The following is a 27,918-nucleotide window of genomic DNA, read 5'->3' on the forward strand; positions in this document are numbered from 1 at the left end:
TGATGAAGCCGTTAAAGAGAAATTTGCCATATCTCTTTAAGGCAAGCAAAGGATCACTAGGCAACTAGAATTCAAGGTCATAGTCTCGATTTAAAAGAGAAGAGAAGAAGGTGGAATGTGAGGACTTGATGGAGAGATCTTCGAAGAGGGCAAGGAACTCATAGCTCATACTCAATAGCCGCCCCCATAGAACTTGATGGCGATATCTTTGAGGAGGGCATGGAGCTCATAGCTCAAACTCAATAGCCACTCCCATAGAACTTGATGGCGATATCTTCAAGGAGGGTGAGGAGCTCATAGCTCAAACTCAATAGTCACTCCCATAGAACTTGATGGCGATGCAAGGCTCATCTATTGCCTCCCTTTTATAGATTTTCTCTTCTACTCTCACATTGGGTTTTTTGCTTTTGGCCTCTCAAAAAAAAAGAGGCTATTTTATTATGTTTGGCTCGTAGAACGTCAAAGCTAAGTTTTCAAAGCTTAAGCTTAAATGGATAACCTTTAAAAGCTAAAATTCTTGATATGCCAGCAGGTCTTTTTGCCTACTCATCAAAGTCACCATCTTGTTGGTCATCTTCATCGTCATCCTATCTATCAACTCACTACCTTCAGCATTCTCTTCCCAACCACAAGAGACCACATAGAAGTTGCTTCCTCTTCCTCCGAGTCTGCAGGTAAAGGAACACATGTACTTATCTCCTATGAGCATTCACCATTCGAAGACCCCTTCAATGAACCAACAGTTTCATTCATCATAGACCCATTCACTGGATTGTGATTTAAATCACTCTTATTGTGTATCACTGTTGAGTTTCGGCTAGAGAGAGCAACCTGTATTCTTACATTTTCTTTTACATCAGAGCCATGGCATAGGGCAGTAGTAGCCTCATCATGTATTACAGCTTCAATTTCGCAGTTTATGCTCACTAAATCTGCCTATATCTGAATTGGTGAGTCCGCTTTATTGGCACTCAAGGAAGCATTCCCATTAGTGGCTGCTTTTTTTTTCTAAGGGCATTGAAAAAATCACTTTTGTTTTAGGCCTGTACAAAAATCCATTTATCTTCTACAATATCTTTTAATCTCACTCTAGCTGCAAAATCTAAAGCACTTGCTCCTAGTTGTCTTTGATCTTGTAAGTTTTTGCATTTACCCTGGCTTCTTGTTCCCATAACATTTGTTACGTATGTGTTAGCATTTGCAACTCCATGTGAACTTACTTGAGAACCATTGCTCTGGTCAAATTTTGGGGTTTCTTAAACTGTTACACCATCTTTATTAGACTTTTGAAATAGTAGCTTCCCTTGGCGAGTTTTGGGAGTACCTGGTCTACCACAGATCAGAGGTCAGTGAAAAGAATTCATCTAAATAAAGCTTTTCAACTGACTAGACTTGATGGAAATTTTCACCCCTGAATCAGCTCGACACAGAGACTTGGATTTGTTCTTGTCCACCAAACTCATTGTCTTAGGTAGAGTTGGAGTCACTGGAATCAACTATTGGGATTGCTTCAAGGCAAGCTCATCCAATCTTTGGGTTTCCACAGCTGGGGCTGAGGAGGTGTCCGAACTTTAGGAGGATTCTAAGTCAAAGCCTCAGTCATGTTCAAGGTTGTCATAGGAGCTACAGGAACATGCACAGTAGAACAACTAACATCATGCAGCCTAAGTTACTAGCAAGATGAATACTTGTTGTAGAGCTACTTCCAGGAACACTTCCATTGGAGGAAGGAGCCTCTGCAACAAGTGTTGAGCTCCAAATATCAATACTTCCAAGTCCCCCACTAGGAATTGGTGTAGTTGAGAGAGGTCCACTTAAACCCCCAAGCAATCTAGGTGATGAAGCTCAAGTCCACCCTAGAAGGCCCTTGTCTTGAAATATGATCCCATAGATTGCAAATATTCATTTAATTAAGGCAATCCCAAATCTTGAGCTATGACCCCTGTAGATACTTTACTCCTACGATAGGATGTGATCAACCATTGTGTACGAGCTTTCTCTTGAGAGATCTCATTGTCACCTTAGAAATATTGGCGAACACAAACTCATAGTCCTCCCAAGCTCATGACAAGGAACGTACTTCCATTGCTAATGTCTCATTAAGGAAGCCTAGGTCCAACCATTCATAGCTCCTAGCTAGCATGGTGAATGTCACATCCAAGCATCTGATACATGTGACCAAGTCATCCCCCGTGTTCTCACAGCAAGATTAGAAGCCAAGGTAAGAATGGATCTCAGTTCATAAGAGGGTTTCAGGCTTGCATGGGAGATTGGGGTTTGGTTAGCTTAACCACTAATTCTTGTCTTTTGGGTTGTTTAATGGGGTGCCTGTAGGTCACTTGTGTGGTGGATTGGGCTTGCAGCTCAGTTGATATACTGCTCTCAGTAGGATGTGGAGTAGTTGAGGCACTGGAAGCGCTAGGTTGACATGGCCCTAGGGCTAGCTAGTTGCAGCTTTGGTCGATAAACTCACTGAGGTTCTATGGATTTGGTGCTTTTTAAGTCAATGGATTTCTCATTCCTAGTTAGCTCACTGCTTTATGGAGATGGGCACTGGAGGGAATGGATTGAGGGGCATGCGTGCTGCTCCTAGTCTTGGGCAACCAAATCCAGTTGTTGCCTTCATAGTAGCCTTGAGCACACAACAGATCTTTGGGTACCCATCATAGCTTGATTGTTCGTCTACTTGGGTAGCACCAACTTTGTCTCCTTGGCCTAGGATGTGATGTTTCATGGTTATGAGTTCATGTGGTATGGCTTCTAGGCAACTTCTACATGTGTCATTTGGGCACCCATTTGAGCTGATGTTGCTACTCAGTGGTCTTGGATGTTTCTCCTTTGCATTGTGATTGGTTTGTCCTGGTAGGGTAGGACAAGTTATAACCCCCCTAGACATTGCATTAGGTTCCTCTACCCGCGCCATTGCAGGTTTTGATGGAGTTGTGTCACCCTTGTTGAAAGCTGTCACTATCCAAACATTGCCAATGGCAAGGTGAATATACTATGAATCATAGTAAACATTGCAATGGCCTCTATAGGGTTGAGTGAGGTCAAAGTTTGTCAAAATTTGATGTTATGTTTCCATCCGATTTGTAGGTTTTTTTGTCCAATTTCAAGAATCGAGTGTTTTGTCCAAGTGGTTGACTCGAACAATTTGAGTGCGAGTACCTAATTTTAGGCATCTAAGTGTTTTGGATCATGTTCAAATAGCCATCCGAGTCAAATGGTTCAATTGGCAAGTTTGACTTGGATGAACGAGGTGTGTCGGAGTGGACAAGTGGTCCGAGTGTCCGAGTCCAAGATTGGGATTGTTCAAGTCATAGCAGGGTTGTTTGAGTTCAAGTGGCCTAGTCTAAGTTCAAGTTGGACTTTCTGAGTCAGAGTGGAACTTGTGACTCAGAATGTCCCAATGGTAGTGGGACTCGCACAACTATGGAATCCGTCCAAACGCAACGGCTGAGGATTTCAAAATGATAAAAATCTTCCCAAATCTCACATGCATCTTGATCAATCTTCCATCCACAATACTAGAATAAATTATCCAACATAAAGGCACACCAGAGCTTACTTGTCAAACTTGAAGGCATCTTGGTGAAGATCACCAAGTAGAAATGCTATCCAGTCCTATAGCTTTCTCTCTCTGTCAAGCTTTCTCTTTCTCAACTCTAAAATGACAAATGAGCTCTCTCTTTGCCCTCTTGGCTTCTCAAACCCCTAGTTATTTAGTCTTCCACTCCCTTTCTTCTTTCTTTCCTCTCTCAATGCATTGAAACCCCTTTTTCTCCCTTTTTCACTCTGTTTATAGTAGTAGCTCTACTGTATATTTCTCTATTTTTCCTTGTTTTTCCCTTATCAAATCACAAACAAACATTTAAACTAATCCAATCTACTTACCTAAATCCAAAAAACTAGAAACCTTATTTGAAAAGGAGATCAAATACCTCATCAAACTCCCTCTCTCCCTACCTATTACCTCAAGCATTGGTTCAGGGAAAACCCTACTTCAATGCTTGATTCGGAGTATGCAAGCACTCAAAGCTTGAATCCGTTGGTCTTGGCAATTGAATCAAGATGTGGAGCTTTCGCTCGATTGCCAAGATCCATGGATTGCTTATTGTTTCAAGCATTTCAAGTCAAGTGCAATGTCTACCTCTCACATAGTTGTATGCACTCTCACAACTACGAGTGTAGTGAGATTACCTCCATGCTCGATCGAGTGACCTCCTCCCTCAAGCACTCTAGTATCTCCACAATTCAATTGCAAGCTTCAAGCAAGCTCAATCATCAAGCTTCAAGTTTCACACTCCATTTCCATACGCGTGAGTTAAGAGAAGAGAAGAGAAGAAGATGGAGAGCTTCTCCACCACAGTCCCTCACCCTCACACACTCACTTCCTCTCCCAAGCACAAGCACAAGCATAAGCAAGTAAGAGCAAGAAGAAGAAGAAGAAGAAGAAGAAGACGAGAGCTACTTTTGGCCACACACAAAAACAAGATTCTTCATTCACTTTTTTCCTTTTATACAAAACCCAAACCTCATCCCCTTTGGGCACCCATCCCTTTTTTACATGCCCGGTTATTTAAGCCTAGGTTCTCTTTTCATATTCCCTTCCTATTTGCATTGTGCCTTCATCCATGCTCGTCTACATTTAGAAATTGCACAGGAGGGAGCTTGGCACTCTTTTACAAGGATTTGAGTGTGTTTTTATATTTAAAATGTGCATTTTCTCTTTTACACTTGCCCTGAACTTTTAAGGTTGTCCTTGCTCTTTTTGCCTTTTTCCCTCTTATTTCTTAAGCCACGGGGTAACCGACTTTTCCATTTTTCCCTACATCTTTTAAATTTTCTTTTTACTTTCTTTTCACTAGGATTAAGACTTATCTAAAGCTCCAATGTTTGAGGTTGTGCTCTTTCTTGTATGCTTTGAGTTTTGAGGTATCTATTTTAGCCTAGCTCACACTTTCTCAATTTCTCTCTTTCTCTCTATCTCTATCTCTCACTCTCTATCTTCCTTCTCTCTCTCTCTCTTCTTTCCTCTTGTCTCTTCCCCTCTCTCCATCTCTCTCACTCTCTAGATTGTCTCTCTCTTCTTCTCTCTTGTCTCTCCCTCTCTCTCTATATCTTATCTCTTGCTCTTTCTCTCTATCTTCTTTCTTTCCCTCTCTCTCTCTCTCTCCCCCTCTCCCTATGTCTTTTCCTCTCTATCTTCTTTCTCTCTTCCTCTTTCTATCTCTCTCCCTCTTTATCTATATATATTTTCTAATCCATCTCACCCTCACTTCATGTCCATCCCCTTATTCTTTCTAGCCCCACTCCTTGGCTCTCAATCTCTCTCTTCATACTCTCTCTCTCTCTCTCTCTCTCTCTCTCTCTCTCTCTCTCTCTCTCTTATTATCTTCTTCCTCTACTTCTCTCCCTCTCCCTCTCCCTCTCTCTTTTTTCTTCTCTTTCTCTACTTCTCTTGCTCTATCTTCCATTCTTCCTCTTCCTCCCTACTTTTATTTTCTTCATTTCTTCCTCCATTTCTCTCCCCCTACCTCTCTCTTCTCCCTAGCATGCTACCAAAAACAAGACTAGCTCATTATGCCTCAACCTAACACTTATATAGTATTATATAAATGCTAGTGATCTTTCATTCCTCCTCTTCATCGTTGCTTGCATGCACTCTCTCACACTTCCAATTATTCTTATGACGGAATTCTTTATCAAATTTCTATTGGGATTATGGAGTTTGGGATGCTACGGGGAGCATTAGATTGGAGAGGGGGAAGTCATGATGCTTATGAGGGGGTGGCAACATAATTACACAACTACTGATTTGACTATTTCTTTTAAAAAATATTTGAAAGATTTTAATCCTTATAATTTTTCCCTCGAAATCCACATTCAAGTGCGGGTGTAGAATATTACATCCTCTCCCCTTAGAGGAATCAATATATCCTCGTCGCAAAGGTAGGAGGTAAGTTGGATTATATGACTTGTGGATTAAAGTCCATTACACTTCGGATTCATTACTTTGATCATGCACCACTAGACTTAGCCTCTTAAGTATTCAAAATTTTAGAAAACCCTCTGATCATGCTCTTATACAAGATAAGGATCGATCTAAATTCGGGCTCCTAATTCTAAGCTAGGGTCACCTGCTACCATTAGCTTATCTAGAGTCAATCTTTTAGCCACTACATTTGCAAGTTAACTCAAACTAAAGTAGATCAATACTACACTTGGTTAATAGTGAGTAAGAAATGATGGGGAGTGGTACATGTCCATCCCTCTACCCATAGGATATAGTCTCAACTTTGGTCCCCTAAAATGGCATTGATCAAGATCTAAGACAACACACTAGGTAGTCAAGAATTTGGCATTTTCCTACTTCTAGTTCCTTGAAGGAAAACCCTCAGCTCACTGAGACTACCCATCTTTAGGATGGACCCATTGGGGATCCCACTCTCACTTTTGTCAAGGGTAATTTTTAGTTATCTAACTATCCTAATACATTTATGTTTGATATGGAAAGACAAATTTCTTAATTAACTATCAAACATTGATTTATTAACATAAATTAATTCATAACATAAAGATAGTATCAAACATTCCTTTGAAAATAGTTACAAAACAAGAATATTTATTCTATACATTCTCTAAGGCATAATGCAATCTTGGCATTCCGTTCGTCAACCCAGGGCTCTATCCAAATCTCATAGCACACAATCCACCAATCCACTCATATCTAGAATCAAGGCTTTCCAGAAATTCCATTCAAAGCTTGTAGGGGTTAGGTTGGTTCTTGATAGACCAAAGGGATGTATGGCCACCTTGGTACCCTTATTGCCTCCTTAGCCTAACATCCTTGCTACCAAGAGACCTCTTGGATCCAGGGCTGGGGTCCTAGCCTCCTACGTGATTAAACTAGCCCCTTGATGAAAGGCTCTTGCCACTAACCTAGGGGAAGGTCTATGCATAACCATAATTCCATGAATGAGAGAACAATAACTTTTGTACAAATACATAATCAAGAAATTAGCCGATCACTATCTACAAGAAAAACATTCGTTTTCCACAATATTAAGCCAAACATTTACTTTGAATACTTCATAAGAATCAATCAACTTATCTCGATTAGGAAAACCATCTCTTTTCCAAAAAATCAACCTTTTCTTAAAATGGAAAAATCAAAAAATCAAAAACCATGTCCTTTGGATACTTTGCAAAAGAAGATACAATTTGTAGTTATCCTTACTTAGAATGCAATCACATAAGATTCCTCTTCAAGTAAATCATTCTATTCAAGTCGTTCATGCTACTCTTGTTATAGTATTCTAATCTTTTCTTTCACCAAATTATTGCTTATATTTACCTACTAGATCATATATCCTTTTTAATAAAGTCTAACTTTATAAGAGGAACCTGGAAGGCTTGCAATGATGCAAGTGGAATGGACACATCATAGTTGCATTGAGTGTTATGTATTTGAGGTGTTCCTCTTGGGAGCCATCATGCATCTCAAGATCCTTGGCTCTTTCTTTATCCTTGACAATATTTGTGCTTATCTTCAGCTCCAAGGTTTGAGGTGATGCTCCTTCTTATATGATTAGAGTTTCGAGGTACCTAAAGGATTGGTTTAGCTAAAACTTCCTCAAATTCTCTCTTTCCCTCTATCTCTATTTCTTTCTCACTCCCTATCTTCCTTGTCTCTCTCTTTTCTCTCCAACCCTCTCTCTCTATCTCTTATCTCGATCTACTTCTTTCTCTTTATCTTCTTTATTTCTCTCTCTCTCTCTCTCTCTCTCTCTCTTTATATATATATATATATATATGTGTGTGTGTGTGTGTGTGTGTGTGTGTGTGTGTGTGTGTGTGTGTGTGTGTGTGTGTGTGTGTGTGTGTGTGTGGTCCTCTCCATCTCCATCTATCTATCTTTTCTCATTCCTCTCTTAATTTTCCTCACTTCTTGTCTATACCCTTATTCTTTCTCTCCTCACTCCTTGGCTCCCTATCTTCTCTCTCTCTCTCTCTCTCTCTCTCTCTCTCTCTCTCTCTCTCTCTCTCTCTCTCTCTCTCTCTTGTACCTCTCTATTCTTTTCTTCTCTTCCTCTATCTTCCATTCTTCCTCTTACTTCCTACTTGTCTTTTGTTCTTCTCTTCCTCTACTTCTCTCCCTACCTCTCTCTTCTCCCTACCATGTTGCCAAAAACAAGATTAGCCTATTAGGACTTAATATAAGTCATGTATAGCCTTATATAAGGATACTAATGTTTCATTCCTCCTCATTATTGTCGCTTGCATGCACTCTCTCTCACTCGCAATGATGCTTCTATGGTAGTACTTTGTCATTTCATTTCTATGGTGATTAGTGAGTTTGGGATGCCATCAAGGTAATGTTTGATTTGAGAGGAGAAAGTAGTGTGATTACAAGGGTTGGCGGGTTGTTTAGATAATCCAACATCATAATTGCTCGCTCCTATCACATAGGAGTGAGGTCAAAAATAGGGTATTCCCTCTATCCCTCGGAAGGTCATGGAAATTGGCACCAAGGCAAGAAAGACCCAAGAAGGGCGAATGTTAAGCATTCAAAGATAGGAACTCCACCTTAGCAAATTTCCAGAGCTCTCACCTTCATTCTTGTTTGTGCTTGTAAATCTAGAATCACTGTCTATGAAAGGAATGTATAATCCAAGCTCAGAAAAGAAATTTGAATAATGAATCAAGTTGAATTCATGGAGGGCGCGCCAAGCTACCCCCAACTGGTCACCAACCCTAGCCAAAGGGGTTCTAAATAACCGTGATGGGAACGTGGACCAAACCCACCATAAGAGGCCTCTTTGTGGGTTGGTTTGAATGTAGGAGGACGCTTGGATGCTAGGGGGGCTCTGGTTGTAGATTCCTTGTCTCTAGGTCCTACTCAAACAATCTATGTGATTCAAGATAGATTCTTGAGGCCCTGTTACTAGTACAAGGGCGAAAAATTGGAGGAAATAAGATCCATCCTCATAGATTGCGGAAATCTATCTTTTTGGACAAGATTTATATCTCAATTAAGATGCTAATATAAAGTTTACTTCCAAGGAACTTGTTTGAAGAACTGATTTTGTATCAGTGCCATAAGTTATGTGAACGAACCCAATTCTCTAAAAGGCTTAATTAAGGAAGTTGGTTTTAGATGTCACACATAAATGCGATGGGACCTAATTAGATAACTAAAGAATGCCTATTGAGGAAACTGGGTGGGCGGAACCCCCGATAGGTTTGTCCTATGGAAGGGTGGTCCTAGAAGACTAGGAGGCTTCTCATAAGGTTCTACAGTCATACGATCCTTAGGTGCTATTAGGTTAGATCCAGATTCATGCGATTTTAGGGGACCGGAATGGGACTATGCCCTATAGGTAGGGAGGTTGAGAGGTGCATTTGATGGGAAAGGCGAGAATGTGAAAGTCGATGGAGAAATTCGGATCAAATCCATGGAAGATTATTTTACTACTGCTAGAACTGTCCTAGCCAACCAAGCCATGATAGCTTAGCTAAAATTAATTGGCGAAGCTCGACTCTGGTGGAAGCACTAGTGCCAAGATCAAGGCGTCCCTAAAAATACCATTACTTGGGATTTGTTGAAAGAAGCTATAAGAGGAATATATTTACCTCTATCTTATCACACCCAAAAGATGAATGAGTTCTTTAATTTGAAGCAAATGGGACTGACCATGGAAGCATATTACTCCAAGTTTGTTTCACTTCTTAAGTATGCACTCCCCATGGATATTGTTCAACAAGTGTCCAAGTTTTGGAATGGGCTAAATTCTCCTCTGAACACTCGTTTGGAATCAATGCACCCAATAGACCTCCAAGATGCTTTGATTCGAGTTGCTCCTATTGTGCGGGAAGTACAATTAAATCCTAACAATAATAATTTTGGGAGCTACAATAACCAGAATAAAGGAGGATTCAAAGGTCAAGAAAAAAGATCCCAATGCCAATTTTACCAAGGTCAAAAGAAAAATACAAAATCCAATGTAGTTGGAAATTTTGTTCCTACCCAGGGAAACAAGGCCAATTTCAAGGTGAAGGCAGAGCTGCCCAAGGCCATGGTCAAGTAGCTATGGCAAGAGAAAGAACGTCAAATATTACCCTAAAAGAGAGTAATAAGAAGGAAGACCCTACTACGGAAGAAGATATTGAAAGAGCAATTGTTTATGATTCATTCCACACGAAGGTTCCAAATCGTCAATATTTAGTAATACAGACACTAGCTAGTCACCAAGGTAAATCATTTAAAGTTTTGATTGACTGTAGAAGTACACACTCATTTATTTCACCCAAGTGTACTAAGAAGTTAGGAATGGATACAATAAATGCATCAAAACTGCTTGTGGAATTAGCAAATGGAAAGGAAGTACTTTCTACACAGTAAACTGCCAAGGTAGAGTTTAACCTAGGAGAAAACCTTTCAAGTATGAGGTTCAGAGTAATGAACTTAGGAGTTTATGAATGTTTACTAGGAATGGATTGGTTGATTCCCAATGATACTCATATCCATTGTGGAAAATTTCAAGTCACATTTCAAGATTTGACCTGTGAACTAGCAACACCATGTGAAACAAGGAAACCTAAAGTATAATTAGCAAAAGCTTCTCAAATTGTGAAAGGCTTGAAGCAAGGATTACCTGTTTACTTGATCAAGCTTAATAAGGTAAATCAACCTGGTCAGTAGACAGAAGAAGTATCATCTTGGTTTAAAAGAGTATGCCCACATATTTTGTGAAGAGATAACTGAGCTACCTCTGGAAAGAGAAGTCCAAACTCATTCCAAGAGTAGCTCTAGTGGCAAAGAGACCTTACAAAATGTCTATTCCTGAAGCCATCGAACTAAAAGAACAACTCAAAGAACTGCTAGAACAAGGGTATATTTGGCCAAGTAGTTCACCATGGGGAGCCCCAGTATTATTCCAAAAAGACAAAAGATGGAACTCTCCATCTTTGTATTGACTACCAAGGGCTAAACTAGATAACAATTAAAAAATGAGTACCTAATCCCGAGGATAGAGGAGCTTCTTGATTGTCTACAAGGAGCAAGGATCTTTTCTGAGATCGATCTTCAGTCAGGATATTATCAGACCAGAGTCAAGAATGAAGATATTCCAAAGACTGCTTTCAACACAAGATACGGTCATTTTGAATTCATCGTGATGTTATTTGGGTACAAATGGCCCAGCTACCTTTAATAGGTTAATGCAAGACATTTTTCAGAACTCATCTTGATGGCTTTGTTCTGGGATTATTTAATGACGTCCTAACTTATTCTAATGAGGAAGAAGATCATGAACCACATCTTCGCATTGTCCTAGAGACAATGAGAACACACAAGTTGTATGCCAAGAAAATGAAGTATGCCTTGAACTTCAAAAGGAAGATTGAGTACTTGAGATTCATAGTGTCTGCTAAAGGTATATCAGTAGATCCTGTCAAGGTCAAAGATGTTCAAGATTGGCCACCCCAACCGCTATCAAGGAAGTGAGAAGTTTTCTAGGTCTAGGCAGAATGGTATAGGATATTCATCAGAAACTATGCCCAAATTGCAACACCTCTTATAGACCTACTCAAAAAGTAAGTTGCCATTATCTAAACGCCAATTGAATAGTCTAGTTTTGAGCAACTAAATCATAGTTTGGTAAGTGCTCCTATTTTAAGGATACTTGACTTAAGCAAGGAATTTGAAGTTGTCACAGATGCCATCTCTCTTGCATTGGGATGCATACTAATGCAGGAAGGTCATCCTATAGATTACTCTTCAAGAAAATTGAAAACCCATGAAAAGAGATATGCTACTCTCATGACCTAGAGTTGTTAGCTGTGATTCATGCTCTCAAATTATGGAGACATTACTTGCTTGGAAATAAGTTTTCCTTAGTCATGGATCATAAAGGTCTTAAGTGGATTTTTACTCAGCCTGATCTTAATATGAGACAATGATAGTGGATCAAAATTCTGTAGGAGTATGACTTTGAAATTAAGTTCAGACCTGGTAAAGAAAATGTAGTAGCAAATGCCCTTAGCCATAAGGCCTTCCTTAATGCTCTTATCACTAAAGACCATCTAGGGCAAAAACTCTGGCTACAATGGTATCAATGCCAACTAATCCTATCATCGAGTTGACCAAGGATGAAGCAAATAAGAACCCAGACTATCAACAATTGCTTTGGGAAGCTCAGAATAAGGAACAAGATTCCAAACTCAAGACTAATTATCAAGATTTCTCTACAGATGAAGACAAAGGACTTGTTTATTTCAAAATGAGACTATGCATTCCTTCAAGTCAGACTCTCAAGAGAGAAGGATACTTTGGGAAGCACATGACTCTCCATTTTCAGGACACCGCGGTATGCAAAAACTCTAAATGTTGTTAGGAAAATCTAATACTGGCAAAGACTCAAGGGCGATGTACTATGTGTCACTGAATGTCTAAATTGCCAAAGGGTAAAATCTGAACGTGTCAAGTTACCAAGAAAACTCCATCCACTTGACATTCCCCAGATGAAATGGGAGTTTATTAGCAAGGACTTTGTAGTTGGGTTACCTTCTGTACAAGGAGGATATAACTCAATAATGGTGATAGTAGACATGCTAACAAAGGTTGAGAGGTCGCTCATCATATTCCAACAAAAACCAATTACAAAGCTTCATATATTATAAGAATTTTTGTAAAATAGATTTTTAGGTTACATGGGTTACCTAAACGGATCATTAGTGATCGTGATTCTCTTTTCACATCACATTTCTAGAAGAGTTTATTTGAAGCCATTGGAACCCAGCTTTGTTTCAACACTGCTTATCATCCACAAACTAATGGGCAAACAGAATGAGTTAATCAAGCAATTGAGGATATTCTCCATGATTGCACCAAGGAACCTAAAAGGTGGATTCAGTATCTACCCTTAGTGGACTTTGCTTATAATGCCTCCTATCATCGAAGTATTCAGATGACTCCATTTCAGGCACTATATGGTCAAGATTGTCGTATGCCACTTAATTTTTCCAATCCTACTCTAAGGGTAGAAGCTTCAAGAAAAATGTTAGAAGAAATGGATAATCAAATCAAGATTATCAAATAGGATATTCAAGCTACTAAAAAGGACTGACAAAAGATGTATGATGATCTAAAAAGGCAAGAACGAATCTTCAAAGAGGGATATATGGTTTTCACCTATGTCTATCCAAAAAAGAGTTATTTTTCTTTAGGAGAATTTAAGAAGCTAAGTCTAAGATATTGCGGACCCTATAAGGTTCTCAAGTGCTTAGGACCAAGCGCTTACAAGTTACAACTCCCCAAGAATATAAAAATCCATAATGTATGTCATATTAGCATATTGAAAACATACCTAGCTAACTCTAACCATATCCTTGATGATCAACAAGTTGTAATACCTAACCAAGGAGTCCTTAAGCTATAACCTGACAGAGTAATTGGTGTAAGGGAGAGAAAATTGAGGAGTAGAACCCTTAGAGAATACCTTATCTAGTGGAAGAATTATCCTAAAGAACATGCTACATGGATAGATGAAAATGTTCTTTATCAACGATACCCATGATTTCCCTCGAGATGAGGACATCTCGATTTCTCTAAGGGGAGGAGGATGTAATACTTCCATGAAATTAAAAATCAGTTAGTTAATTTGAAAGTTAGTTAGTCAATTAATAAGTTAGTAAGATTACTAACTAAAGACTAACTAAAGTAAAAACTCACTAACGCTAATAAATAATAATTTTTATTTTTATTTTAAATAATAATTAAATCGATGATTATAACCCAACCATTTTTTTAGATTGACAAGGACAGTTGCCACCTATCACGAAAGTCACAACATGAACGAGAATTATGAGTCATATTAGTCACTAGTGTTAATGTGTATAGTATGGATGGTCCAAAAATATTAGATTTTTGGACAAAACTAGCATATTTTAGATATTTTAGATATGATTTATTATAAATATCCTAAAAAGATATGGAAATTTCTAGAACATGATATTATGTAAAAAAAAAGTGAGTGATTTTTTCAGCTGGTTTTGAAGATTTAATGTAAAAAAAAGATTGGCAAAATCGTGTGCATCGCAATTGAAGTTTACAAGTAACAAATAGCACTTCAAACACGGAGAAGGAGAAGGAGCGATCAAAAACATTTCTAATCAAGTGTCTTGAAGTTTTACCCCCCTTTCGGAGCCAATGAAACCATCAAATTTGTGATTTGAGCATCAAATTGCATCTTAGAAGTTTCAGATTGCTAATTTTTCCAAGATCCCCTCCACAAAGAGCTCTTCTTCTCAGCCATCACAACCCTTCTTCTCTTATTTATCTATAAATATGGGACATGGGGAGTAGTTTAGAGAAGCACAAGGAGACCCCGAGAGGCTACGAGAGAGAGGTAGAGAGAGGAAGGTAGAAGGATACCCCCCCAAGAGAGTGTGAGAAAGATCTTGAGAGAGTGAGAGAGACAGAGATAGAGACAGAGAGAGAGAGAGAGAGAGAGAGAGAGAGAGAGAGAGAGAGAGAGAGAAAGAGGAGTTATCTCGAGAGGCTGCGAGGGAGAGAGTTAGCTCTCGATCCCCCTCTTCTTGGTCTTTAACTAAGCCATATTCTCTTATGCGCTCTCATCTCAAATTTATTATGCCTTCCCTTTCTCTGGAACACACACACGGATGATGGCTCCAAAGCGATGAGTTGGAAGGACCATGGGAACCACTACAACTGGTCAAGGAACAAGTATTGCGAGAGATACGAGAGTGCTCGAGGTTGTCAGAGTTGCCACTACCAATAACCGAACATCTGGTGTGGACAACACAATTGTAGTGGGAGCTCATGCTCAACCGCCAAGACCCACGGACCTCTTATTGCTTTAAGCACTTCAAGCTGAATGCTAATGGCTACCTCTCACATAGCCTATGCACTCTCATGCCTATCGGGTGTAGTGAGCTTACCTACATGCTGATCGAGTTGCCTCCTCTCCCGCACACTCCGGTAGCTCCATGATCCAAGTGCAAGCTTCAAGCAAGCTCGATCTTCCCACTCCAAGCTCCAAGCTCCATTTATGCGAGCAAGATAAGAGAAGAGAAGAGAAGAGAAGAGAAGAAGAGAGGAGAAGATGGAGAGCTTCTCCACCCCACGGTCCCTCACTGTCACACACTCACTCACTCACACTCTCACACTCCCTCTCTCAAGCACAAGCTCAAGCAAGCAAGAACAAGAAGAAGAAGAAGAAGAGGAGAGCTACTTTTGGCCACACACAAGAATGAGCTTCTCATTCACTTTTCAACTTTATATACAAAACCCTAAATCCCTTTTGGGCGGTCATCCCCTTTTCCCCTTTTTTACATGGCCGGTCGTAGCCTAGGCCCTTTTTCCCATTGTCCTTCTATCTTCCTAGCTTCCTTTCCACCGCCCGTTTACATTTACAAATTGCACGGCCGGCGCTCCTTGAATTAAACCATGATGCGCTTGCGCTCTTTTACAAAAGTTTTGACTTACGCTTTTCCTTGTGCGCCTTTCTTCCTATTTAGCACTCTTCTCCTTGTGCGTCTTTGTCTTCCGTTTCTCTTTGCCTTGGCCTTTGTCTTTGTCTTCTACTTTAGCTTTTCCGGAATTTCCACCTTTGTTCATTTGAGGGTTAACATTACCCCCCTCCTAGACGAGTGCCAGTCCCATGGCACTCACCGTCGTAGGTAGCAGGCGTTAGTATGCACCGAAGATGTGGGTGGCAAGGACGCCTGTGGTTGCCATGGCAGAGTGTTGGCAGTGGTAGGGAGGAAGGTCGTTGGGGGCACGTTGGTGGGTTAAGTGGTAGGTGGTAGGGCAATGGGAGTTGATGGTAGGGCTGTTCTTTGGGGGGGTTGCACTGATGGAGTACAAGTGGCAGTTTGTTGGGGATTTTGTACATGATAATTCTTGGCAGGCTTACAAGGTTATAAGGATAGGAATTCAGAGTTGAGTGTTGATGAAGAGCAAACGACACCTTCGTTGGAGTCTTCAATACTTGCAATTGAAAACCTCTCATAGGTGGTTTTTCCCTAGGGGTAGTTCTAGTCTTCTTTATCATGCACAAGACATAGTTTAATTAGTTTGGGAGACAGATCGAACTCTAATCAACGAACTCTAAGCAAGATAAGAGTATTGTCATGCACTTGAGGACCCAAACTATGTATATACTTTGGTGCAGATATTATGTGAGTGCTCGTGCATACTTAGATATTACGTAGGTAGAAGACCGCGGGCTGGTTTCTCATAACGACGTGTGGATGAAGCAAAGTCGTCCATGGTGGGAAGAAGTACACGTGAAGGTGTATGCGACATCCTGTGCATTGTGATTGCACGATGCAACATAATAGAACATAGGGATACTGCACTATTGGTAGCTAGTAGACAGTGGACTTGTGCGATGAGGACAATGTACTTTTCATGGCCATTCATGCAGTGCTTACCACAATTGATTGCAATGGTATTCAGGCAGAGTGCAAGAGGGAATTGTGTGAATGGGTCAGGGTGACAGGTCTAACCATAGGCGAGACAAGCTCCCTAGGTTTGTCATGTTCTTGATGTGCCCTGAACTATTGTGGGTGATGCTAGGGGGATAGGGGACTAGGGACGGAGCCAGCTGACCAAGGTCACTAGACGCATCTAATTTGCGGACCCCTAGGTGCAGTGTTGTGATCGTGGGTGTTTCTTATCTTTTCGTTCTTTTGTTTTCTTTTGTTTTCTTTTTTTTTCTGTTTTCTTTTTTGTTTCTTTTTCTTATGCATTTTTTCTTTCTTTCTACCTCTTTTTTTTTTTGACTTGCCTGAGTACAACCATTGCAATATGTTGAGGCTATCAACCTTTCAATGGGTTGGAAAATGTCAAGCTCTGAAGGCTCAAGAAATGGATATGACAGTGATGATTGTGCCCTAGCCTTGTTGTTAGAGAAGCTGTTGTTGCGATGTTGGTACGATTGAGGTAACAGCCGTCACGAGCTCACCACTATAGAGCTTGACCCAAGAAGAGAGCCTAGCCCATGACTATGCTTTGGTTCGTGTGATGTGGGCACTCACAAGGGTGATTTTTCGTGTTTGACAGCGTGGCTTTGTTGTGGTTCTTTGTGTGGTTGATGGTCTTGCAGTGACTTGGGCATTAAACATGTTTGCACGAAGACCTGTGTCATCCTACATCCACTTGTCACTACATGAGAGTATATGCAAGTTGCATGCGTCAAGTACAACGAACAAATGCAATCATGTCAAGATATAACTTTTCAAAATGCTATGATATTGATTACAATGCCTATTCCAATGCTTGTTAAAGAAGCGGCATATACTAGCGATAGGTAAAGGAAGTGTGTACAAGTGGGGAGCCTACCCCTTTAATCATCAAAAGACAAAAAGTTATGGCAGGACGACTTGTTAAGCTACTTGTATATCATAGGGGTTACTCGATTTGCACAAGGTAGGGTGAGTCTGGGTGGTTAGGCGTCTAAAGCTCTGTTGGTGAGGGGCTCTTGTGAGGTTGGGCAGGGAAGATGTCGGCCAGGACCTGAATGGTGTAGTCTCTGGCCGCGACCGTTTCCAAGATGCTTTTGAACAATGCATCGAATTCTTCCTTGTCTCGAGCTGCCCTTTCAGCCTTTGAGCACCTAGTGCCCGAGCGCCTATTGGGGGCTTGCACAACCAATGTTGCCACACCTTGTGTGCTTCTTTGAGCTTCTACTTCCCTGACCTAGGGATTCTTCAGCCTACATCCAGGGTGGTGTCGCTTGGGACCTTGTTTCTTTGCATACCTTTTGAGGGTAGGCATGTAGCGCACCGACGGAGGGGCGTGTGCTAGATGTTCTGTTAGCAGAGAGAGTCTTTGCAAGCCAGCTACCCTAGGTGCTCCATGTATTCCTCGTAGGGGGGCCTGCAAGATGCGAACCAAGGATTAGGCCTTGATACAGGATAAAACCATTCGCATGTAAAGGATTATAGTGTGGATTATCAAGCGCATATGATGAGAAGGGGAGGGGTGAGGCATGCAGTGCTTGTTGTAGAGGGATGGCCCCCATGATGATGTTCATTTAGCCTCCAGCCATTAGCAGATCTTGGCTCATGCTAACTTACGTGGACTGGTGGTCATGGATTGGGGTAGGGCTCATCCTCAGAAGGATAGACCGGAAAGGGAAAAAGGTGTATAGAAAGGGACTGCACCCTGTCTACACTATCAGAGATGTTGGTCAGGGCTTCCTATGGTGGTAATGAGGGGTGCATGCCCTCCTCCCGGAGGTGGAAATGGTCACACAACTTCTAAATATGTGGCGAGAGGAGGACTTGACGAGCTTAGCCTGTTGACCCCAACTCTTCTCCCTACGCTTGACTATTATTGCTTGTGTGTGTTGATAGTGTCTATACAAGGTTACAAAAGTCATTGTTTATTTACATACATATCCATGAATCCATGTCACTTCATGAGGATAAAAGCCAATTGTAGAACTGTGGATTGTATTGGAGTGTGGCACACACATCCAGTACTCATGGCAGCTTACTCAATACCGATAGATATTTTGCAACATCGAGTAGCATGGAACCTTGTCCGAGTCTACTGGCAACATGTAACTCCTCCTTAGCGAGAACCTTATCAAACAGAGAGTTCTCTTGGCTAGGTTCAGCTAAGTCTGTACCCCGAATGGTAGTCAACACTCGAAGGGAAGTTGGTGCCACATAGGTTGGGTCTCTTTGAGACCACCATTTGACCAATCGCTTCTCTGAGACTGTCATGATCTGGGGTCCTAGTTCGGCCATTGCAATGCGATATTCACACCAACGCTGTTCAAATTGACTTCGGCCCTCTGATAGTCACTTTATTTGCTCTATCTCTAAGAGATTTGGTTGGCAGAGCGCATCATTGAATGTGACAGTTAAGCGCAGTTCGTTGGCTTCCTCGCTAAATATGAGTTGCATGCGTTCATACAAGAGCATGTTATAGTGCTCGTCAAGATGTTCTTGCTCTTCCCAAGATAAGGGAAATGGCAAGTATTCTTCGAGCTGCTCTTTAGGGAATGCGCGCATGTTTGCCAGGACATAGACACCTGCGAACACTTCTATGTTCAACGAGGGCTTGCTCGGTTGCTATCTCATGCAAGGTTCTAGGAGTTTGCTTGGGCTTTAGCGTAGCTAGGGGCTCAGGCCTAGATGCACAAGTTTGGCCAATGCTAGGATTTCTTATGCTCTTGGGATTTCCATGTTTCTCTTGAGACTTCGTTATTGCGTCATGGTTCTCCTTGGATGTGACTGGTATAGGTTTGTCACCCTATTGTGACAACATTATATCCACTCTTGATTGGTCAATGCAAGTTCTATTGTCGGTGGATTGAGTGTTGTAAGCAACCATTGATGGTAACGACTGCTTTGATTTTTCAGAGTACACAGATGTGTCCAAGGTTTCACCGCTATTAGGAGAGGCATCAATGGGTTCATTGGTGGATGGACTCGATCCTTTATTCATTAGCTCTCCAGTGCTCTTCATCTCAATGTTCTTGGGATCCACAACCACTTGCAACTGTTGTTGTTTTCATTGTTTTCTCCTCTTTTTCTTGGTCAGTGAAGGTGCATCTCTCAACGACTCAGGTTCTAGACTAGGTCAACCGTTGATGTGCTTGGTTGGGCCTCAGCATTTCCTTTCTCTAGTATGTCCTCATGGGACATAGCCGTGGCCTGCATGAATAGCCTCGCCAGGTTGTGAGTGTTGAGATATCGAGCTCCACTCGTGATATGCCAGGGTGACCGTTGTGCATATATGTCACCGACTTGTCAGTTCTAGATGCGGTTGGTACACCGCCCATGAATAATAGCTACATGACAGCTATCCTTATCTACTCTAGTTCGTGGCTCAGTTAGTATGCCACCTTAGTTAGTTGAGTTTGGTTTGAGACCCATATATAGGGTTCTTCTATTTCTTTGTACTTGACTTCTTTTTGGCTTACATAACTAAGAAGAGGAAAACTGTTTTTTAGCCTCCACCTTTGTGTGTATTCCCCCATTGTGCAAGCAAGAAAGCTACAAGTGAGATTCCTTCCTTCTCTCCCACAATCTTGACATGGTATCAGAGCCTCGTTCGTGGTAAGGAGCTCAAGAAAGCAAGCCAAGCTCGCGGTGTTCTGGTTGAGATGCTCTTCGCGGTGAAGCAAGAGGGCAGTATATTTCGGGGCCATTTCGGGGCCTGTTTTGGAGGCGGAAGTTTTCTGCACGCACTCAAGAAAAAGCCCTGTTTTATGATGTGCGACCACTGTTCTTCAGATTTGCCCTTGTGAGGCTGAAGCTGTGTTTTCTGCAGTGACAGAATTTTTTGCAGTATTCTGTAATGGCGTCTGATTCTCTTTCACAGATTGTAACTGAAAAGCTTGACAAGAACTTCCAAGCATGGAAGTTTAGAATGACGAATTTCCTTATGGGAAAAGGATATTGGGAATTTGTTGCAGGAAATGAAGAAGAACCAGTTCTTCCTAATGTTCCCAATCAACAGCAAATGCAGGCATTTAAAGCATGGCATGAGAGAGCCAGGAAAGTTATGTATTGGCTGTCTATCAGTATTTCAGACTCTATGATTGTGCATATTCAGGATGCAAGTACGCCAAAGAAGGCATGGGATACCTTGTCAAAAATGTATAGCACAAATACGCAAGCCAGGAAAATGCAACTCAAGCAAGAGTTGCATAATGTGCAAAGAGAAAGTATGAGCATTAATGACTACCACATGAAGGTGAAGAAGATTGCAGATGCACTTTCTTCCATTTTAACTGCTCAGCGCTTTGCATCTAGGTCTCTGGGTCTCGTTGCTACCTACTTCAAGCTGCTAAGCGGCTGCTCCCTATTCTGTGTGCCAGAATCAAGTTCTGAGTGTCAGAAGGACTTTTGACAGTTTGCACTGCTGAGCTCTAGCCAGGTCATGTCAAATTTCTGACAATTTGATAAAATTTTACACTTGGCCCAGCTGGCCCGAATTGTAGGGTCCGAGTGGGTCACTCGAAGAGGCCGAGGTACATGGGCCAAGGGCCAAATTCATGACTCAGACGGGCCGAGGCAGAGCCTCGAACAAAGTCGCTCGGATAGGTTGGCTCGGACGGGCCCAATGGTCAATTCGAACGATGTCACTCGGACGGGCTGAGGCACTTGGACCGAAGGCCAAATATGACATGTGGCCGAGGGCCAAATCCTATGGCTCGGATAGTTTGGCTCGGACAGGCCGAGGGCTGAATTAGTCGATGGTCCAAATGGTCAACTCAGACGGGCTGAGTAGGTCTGGGCTGAGGGCCGATTAGGATTTCGAGCCGAGTGGGACGAACAAAAGAGGGCTGAGGGCCGATTCTGGGACTCAGCCTAGAAGCAACCGCTTGGACTGGCCGAATGTGGTGCGACGACGTTAGCGAGAGTTCGGTTTTGCTCCATTCTTGCAATTTAATCAATCATAGGAAGCATAAACCTCCAGATCCTATCTAAGGGGACCATCAAACGGAACCAAAATGTAGTGGGAGCTCACGCTCAACCGCCAAGACCCACGGACTGCTTATTGCTTCAAGCGTTTCAAGCCAAATGCTAATGGCTACCTCTCACATAGCCTACGTGCTCTCATGCCTACTGAGTGTAGTGAGCTTACCTTCATGCCGATTGAGTTGCCTCGTCTCTCGCACACTCCGATAGCTCCACGATCCAAGTGCAAGCTTCAAGCAAGCTCGATCCTCCCACTCCAAGCTCCAAGCTCCATCGCCGCGAGCAAGATAAGAGAAGAGAAGAGAAGAGAAGAAGAGAGGAGAAGATGGAGAGCTTCTCCACCCCATGGTCCCTCACCCTCACACGCTCACTTCCTCACACTCTCACACTCCCTCTCTCAAGCACAAGCTCAAGCAAGCAAGAACAAGAAGAGGAGAGCTACTTTTGGCCACACACAAGAATGAGCTTCTCATTCACTTTTCAACTTTATATACAAAACCCTGAATCCCTTTTGGATGATCATCCCCTCTTTTACATGGTCAGCTGTAGCCTAGGCCCTTTTTCCCATTGTCCTTCTATCTTCCTAGCTTTCTTTCCACCGCCCGTCTACATTTACAAATTGCACGGGTGAGAGCCCGGCGCTCCTTGAATTAAACCATGATGCACTTGCACTCTTTTACAAAAGTTTTGACTTGCGCTTTTCCTTGTGCGCCTTTCTCCCTTATTTAGGACTCTTCTCTTTATGCATCTTTGTCTTCCATTTCTCTTTGCCTTGGCCTTTGTCTTTGTCTTCTGCTTTAGCTTTTCCATATTTTCTAACTTCATTCGTTTGAGGGTTAACAACAATCACGAGCAAAGATGAAATTTCCAATGTCCTTGTGCCAAGCCAAGTTATTCACTACTAGGTTATTATTTTTTCACATAAAATAATAAGGTTTATGGTAAAATTTTACATAAAATATTGGCTTTCATATTTTTCACTTACATGAATTGACAATTTTATCTAGAAAGTATACTAGTACACGTATAAACAATTAATCGCTATGATTTGTAGTTAGATTAATTGAGATTCAAAATTGTGGAATCATGATGAAACTAGTTATAAGAGGTTACTGCATATATAACTTTATGAGCACTTGAGATTAGTAAAATAACTCGATATAATTATTGTCAAACGTGACAAGGTTAAGTATCGACTAATGCTTAAAAAGTGAAACTCTATTAAAAGGATCTGTAATTCATCTCGTTAATATTGGCACAATGTATTTCTTTAAGGAATTTTGCTTATGTTGGATAAGATAGCCCAAACGGGAAATTCATGCCTTGCTTAACATATTGTAAGAGATATATCCAACACTTCTTTATGGGGAAGAGAATTCTCATTAGAATGTAAGGTTAAAAAGGTCTACCTTGGCTATATGAAGCTGTGAGCTACACAATGGTGTGATTATCATTGCATCATTTGATATACATTTGAAAGGATTGTTTGTGTTTGCTAGAATCTAAATCTCTGATTGAAATTATTGACAAACTGGATAAAAAGAAGGTTCGTGCTAGGCTATCCCCAAACTAGCTATGAGACCCTAAGCCAAGGGGTTCATGGTTATCACTTCGAGAGGCTTAGAGCAACTCCATCAGTGAAAGGTCTATCTGTAGGGATAGTCTCGAGCAGTAGGAAATGTGGGTGTAAATATTACATTGTTCCTAGAATTTGACGAGCCCCTTTTTGTGACCCAGAATGGGATCCTGAAACCCTAAATGCTAGTTACAAGGGTGAAATCTTGGTGGGCAAAATACCCTCATGAAATTCTGTGTATCTTTCACAGGGTTGAAAAGATGGAAATTTGAATAAGCTTCCAATATAATAAAGAAATTTGTCTTATGCAAGGATTGTTTGAATTGTATGCATGTTCGTGAGATAAATTACATGAAGGAACATGTGATTTCACGTACTAATTAAGGAAGCTGGTTGTATATGTTCCAATAAATGTGTTGTATATAATTAAAAAACTAAAGATGATTCCATCATCAAAGGAAAGCGGGTGGTCATAACCACCGACCAGTCCATCCAATGGTAGGGTGGTCTCGATTAGCTAGGAGTTTTTTTAAATCAATGATAGAAATAGGAAGACGACCAACTAATTGTTAGGTAGAACCAACTTGCATTGTTTTAGGGGCCCAAAATGGGATTTTTTCTTATGGGAAGGAGGATTGATGTACTGCACTCCCCTCCATCTCCCGTTCTCTTTGAACCAAGTGCAATGGCAAGTCCGCTTTAGATCGAGTAATCCTGTAGAAGTGGAAACTTGAATTACTGACACTAGCTAGCTGTTAGGAGACTCGTCTGATTTTAGAAACCTAAAAATTCATGTCGATCCTAATGGGTTCCGATCGGAACACTTCCTTTGCGAATGTAGACTCAGTGGGGTCTAAGTGGCAAACCCCGTGATATTCCAAGGGAGCACCGAGTGACATCATTTGGAAAACTTATTGATGGACTACAAAAAGGTGCGCCTTGTAATAAGCGACAAACACCTCACAGTAGGCTGCATGCCCTGAAGTCCCAAGTCCTTCATTGTCACATCAATCATGATGTTCACAAAGGAACCTCCATCTATCAATGCATCTGCAATGAAGTAACCCTCTATCCATATGACAATCTCGAGAGTGCTAAGGTGTAGGATGGTGTTGGCCCCCGTGTCCACTTCTTTCACAAGCTCTAAAGCTTTGTTGGCTTTTGACATAGATATGGGGTTGGCAATCCTCAATCCACATCTTCTTGTCATAATGAATTTCAATGTTTTGAAGCAACTAGAAGATAGCCTCAAGAAGTAACAGCATTCCTACTTTCTCTCCCACTAGAGGTACATCCATATATTCTATCTCCTGAATCCCTGATCCTACTTCTTGGACTATGTCTATATCCTTCTATGGTACTAGAGTGCTCTATACTATATTGTCATGTACTATGATAAATTAGGGCATTGGCGGAAGCTTAAATTTTATAGTTTTGGTAGGGGGATGAGTTTTTATTGGAACAAATGGTTCTCTTTTCTTGGCATGAGTAATTGTGGTAACATCCAGTTCCACCAAATTGGATGCACATTCTTGATTAATAGTGGCATTAGCTTGGGGCATGACAAGGTTAGAGTCTTTAGTAGTGTGGCCTTCACCTTTGCATCTACCATAGAGACTTGTAATCGATAATGGATCTTCTAGAGTTTGGATAGTTTGGAGAGATATGACCATTTTCTCTACATTTATAACATTCCACTTTGAATCTCTGACCATTGTTTTCCTCTATAGCTTTGAGAGAAAAACCTCATTAGATCTAAATTAGGTCCAAACTCTCTAAGTTTAGTCCAATTATTTGGATTGTCATCTTGGATTCTAGCATATTGAATCTAGCTTCCTGATCTATCTTCCTTCATTCATACATCTCCTTCATACAACCTAGCACCTTCCACCCAATAGCTTGTAAATTAGCTTGTCATTTCAATTCCACAAACTTGTAAACCTTTGGTTGCAACCCTCTGAGAAAAACTCTCTTCTAAATTCCTTCATTGAGATTATAGTTTATCTATCTTTTCAATATTATGGATTCCATTCTAAAGACATATGCTTTACCTCAATCTCCAAGGAACTTGCTCAGATTCATGAGTGCCTCTTTTATCCTCTCTTCAAAGCCTTCACACCTGAATTTGGTGAGGAAAGTCAATTCCATGCACCAAAAGGTCCTACCACCTACCTTTCATACCACTAAAACACCACGCCCTTGAAAGTGACACAAACCAATGCTCCAGGTTTCTTGCATTATTGGCTACACATACTACCATAAACTCTACTACATGAAGATCAAGGTCTTCATTGTATTCTCCTCTAAAGGTAGATAATGGGACTACATTTGGTAATCTGTCAATCATCAACATTTCTAGGATGTATCTAACTAGGAAGGGTACCTTGATTCAACTATGCTATTGGGACTTCTATAAAGAGTGCCACAAGGTTTTCAAAAGATTATTCTCTTGATTTTTCATTCTCTACTCTAGCCCTCACTTTTTTCCTTCTCATGTATCTCTAGAGACACTCCAATACTTATCTCTTTATTGTATCATTTATCAAAGAGTTGACTCCACCTAGCTTTCAATGCTCCATAGAGGGAAACATAGGGTCTTCTATTTTTCTCTAGTCTTTGGAAGACTCTCTTACTAATATTTTTTCTACTTCTTCCTTCTCACAATCTTTGAATTCTACCTTCGTGCCACTGTCGAGGGAAAGGAATTTAGTTCTAAAGGTCTCAAAGTTCATCTGTCTAAGGATAGGCATAGTGCCATTGTTCTAATATTATCAACTTTAGAGGGTTTAAATAATGTATGTGATGAAGACATGATCCAACAACTTCTGATTGTTTAGTAATTGAACATACAGAATATTATCAATGCACCAAGCATCCCATGTGTCCTGCTATTGTGCGTATATAAATAGATTCCAGCTTATCTCCTTTTTGTTGTGGTGAACTTTCCCTAACTAAGACTCGTGAAACTTCTTTACTATGTTTCACTTGTTATTGTCAGGAAACTCCTTAACAAAAGTCAAATCTACCATCTTTTACCATTCTCTATGCTTCTAATTCTTCAGTTTTCTCCCAAACACACCAAGATGCAAGTCTCTGTTGCTTCTGTAGATAGAGGGAACAGTTCATCACAAAAGACCCACATCAAAATAGCATTGTGCTTCCACCATTGAGAAATGAATCTTTTGAAGAAAGTGGTTTTAGCTATGAATTCTTTTGATTCTTTTGGATCTTCATAGAACCACACAAAGAAAAAAACAAAAACAATAAGAACATCTTTACACAACATCATAGACATGATCTTCCACAGATTTATCTTCAATTAAATATCACATAGTCTTCATATCAACAAACAAAAGAGAAAAACAATTCATATACACTATTATATGTATAGAATCAATCATATAAACTTCATATTAGAGCTTTCAAGAACATAGCCATGTCTTCTACTCTCCTCCTACTCTCACAATCTCTCTTATATACAATGTTTTAACTTTTGAAATGACTGACTTTCGCCCAATATCTCTCTTTCTCATACTCTCAATCTCTCATACATGAGAATACACTAGAATGAATGTAAAAAATCCTCTCCTAGTTGTAGAGACACCCTTTAAAGGATATGGTTGATTCAAAGAGTCACCAAAACCACTACAATGTCCCTTTGACACTCACTCCAAGTCTTCACTTCAATCTTCATTGACTACTATTTCTTCCTTCAAACAAGTTGAAAAGAGCTTGTATTCTTATTTTTCCAAGGCAAGAACACATATCCAAGCTAAAAACCCATCCAACAAAACATATACAAAAATATACATAGCATTTATAGAGACATACAAAAGCTCACAAAACACCTCAGAAGGTCAACAAAACCACTTAGCTCCAACCAAAACTATCCCAACCTATCAAAAACCATTCAAAACATATCCAACCACACTCAAATTCAATCTTTCACAACCTCAAACCTCTTAATAGAGCCAAAAAACAAACCCAAATAAAATCAATTATACCATAAGGAAAACACATCGACCCATCACAACTCCATCAAAAGCCATCATAAGCTAGCCAAACATATTCAACCACTACCGAAACTCTTCAAAACATTTCCGAAACCAGTCAAACTCAAAACAATCAAGCACGAACACCACCAATCAACACCAAAAAAGCCAACAAAAAATAGCCGAAAATACAATCTTGTCGAGATGCAACACTCCTCTCAGACCTTTGAAAAAAAGTGGGGTTTTCTCTCTCTACATAGACTAGTTCAACCGCTTCAACGTAGTGTGAAAACAGTTCTTCTTCGTAAGTGGTTCATCGACGGAACAACCAATTGAATTATTTCAAATGTCTAAAGTGTGAATGTACAAAAATGATGAGAATCAAGATCAAGATTTCAGAAATTATGCAGGTAGTTGGCGAGAGACCATAGACCGCGGCAATATGATAATAGGAAGGAAGCAGGCATGGAAGTAGCCTCATATTATGCGAGACGCGACGTCGAGAGACGGCGGGCTGCTAAGATCAGAGAAGCACGTAAGAAGTTGATGTTTTCCATGAGGAGGATCAGGCTGGTAGGGAGCTGCACTGAGCTTAAGTACGAACTACGTTAAAACCGCTGCAGGTCGCAGAGGAATTACCGTGCATGCAGCCAACCACAGCTACCCATCTATTTCCAGGAGGTGCGATCTGCACCGGCAGTTTGCCACCTTCCTGCCCATCAGCATGCAATGAACCGCCGGCCACAGGCCATGACGCAGGAATCCTCAAAAATGAAGAGCTAGCCATGATTGATGAAAGCCTAGATGCATGTATATACAACGGCATTACCAAGGATCACCCTTGTCATGAATTACCTGCAAGTAGTTGCTCGATGGTAT

General features: G+C 40.8%; 1 pseudogene; it reads right to left on the reverse strand.

Annotated features, from left to right (window-relative positions):
* Positions 1–508: 508 nt before the first annotated feature.
* LOC148016451 (uncharacterized) lies at positions 509–27,826 on the reverse strand (annotated as a pseudogene).
* Positions 27,827–27,918: the final 92 nt, after the last annotated feature.

Source organism: Lygodium microphyllum, chromosome 23, assembly GCF_053477565.2.
Source record: "Lygodium microphyllum isolate KBCC chromosome 23, Lygodium_microphyllum_v1.1.10, whole genome shotgun sequence".
In the NCBI taxonomy this organism is placed as follows: Eukaryota; Viridiplantae; Streptophyta; class Polypodiopsida; order Schizaeales; family Lygodiaceae; genus Lygodium; species Lygodium microphyllum.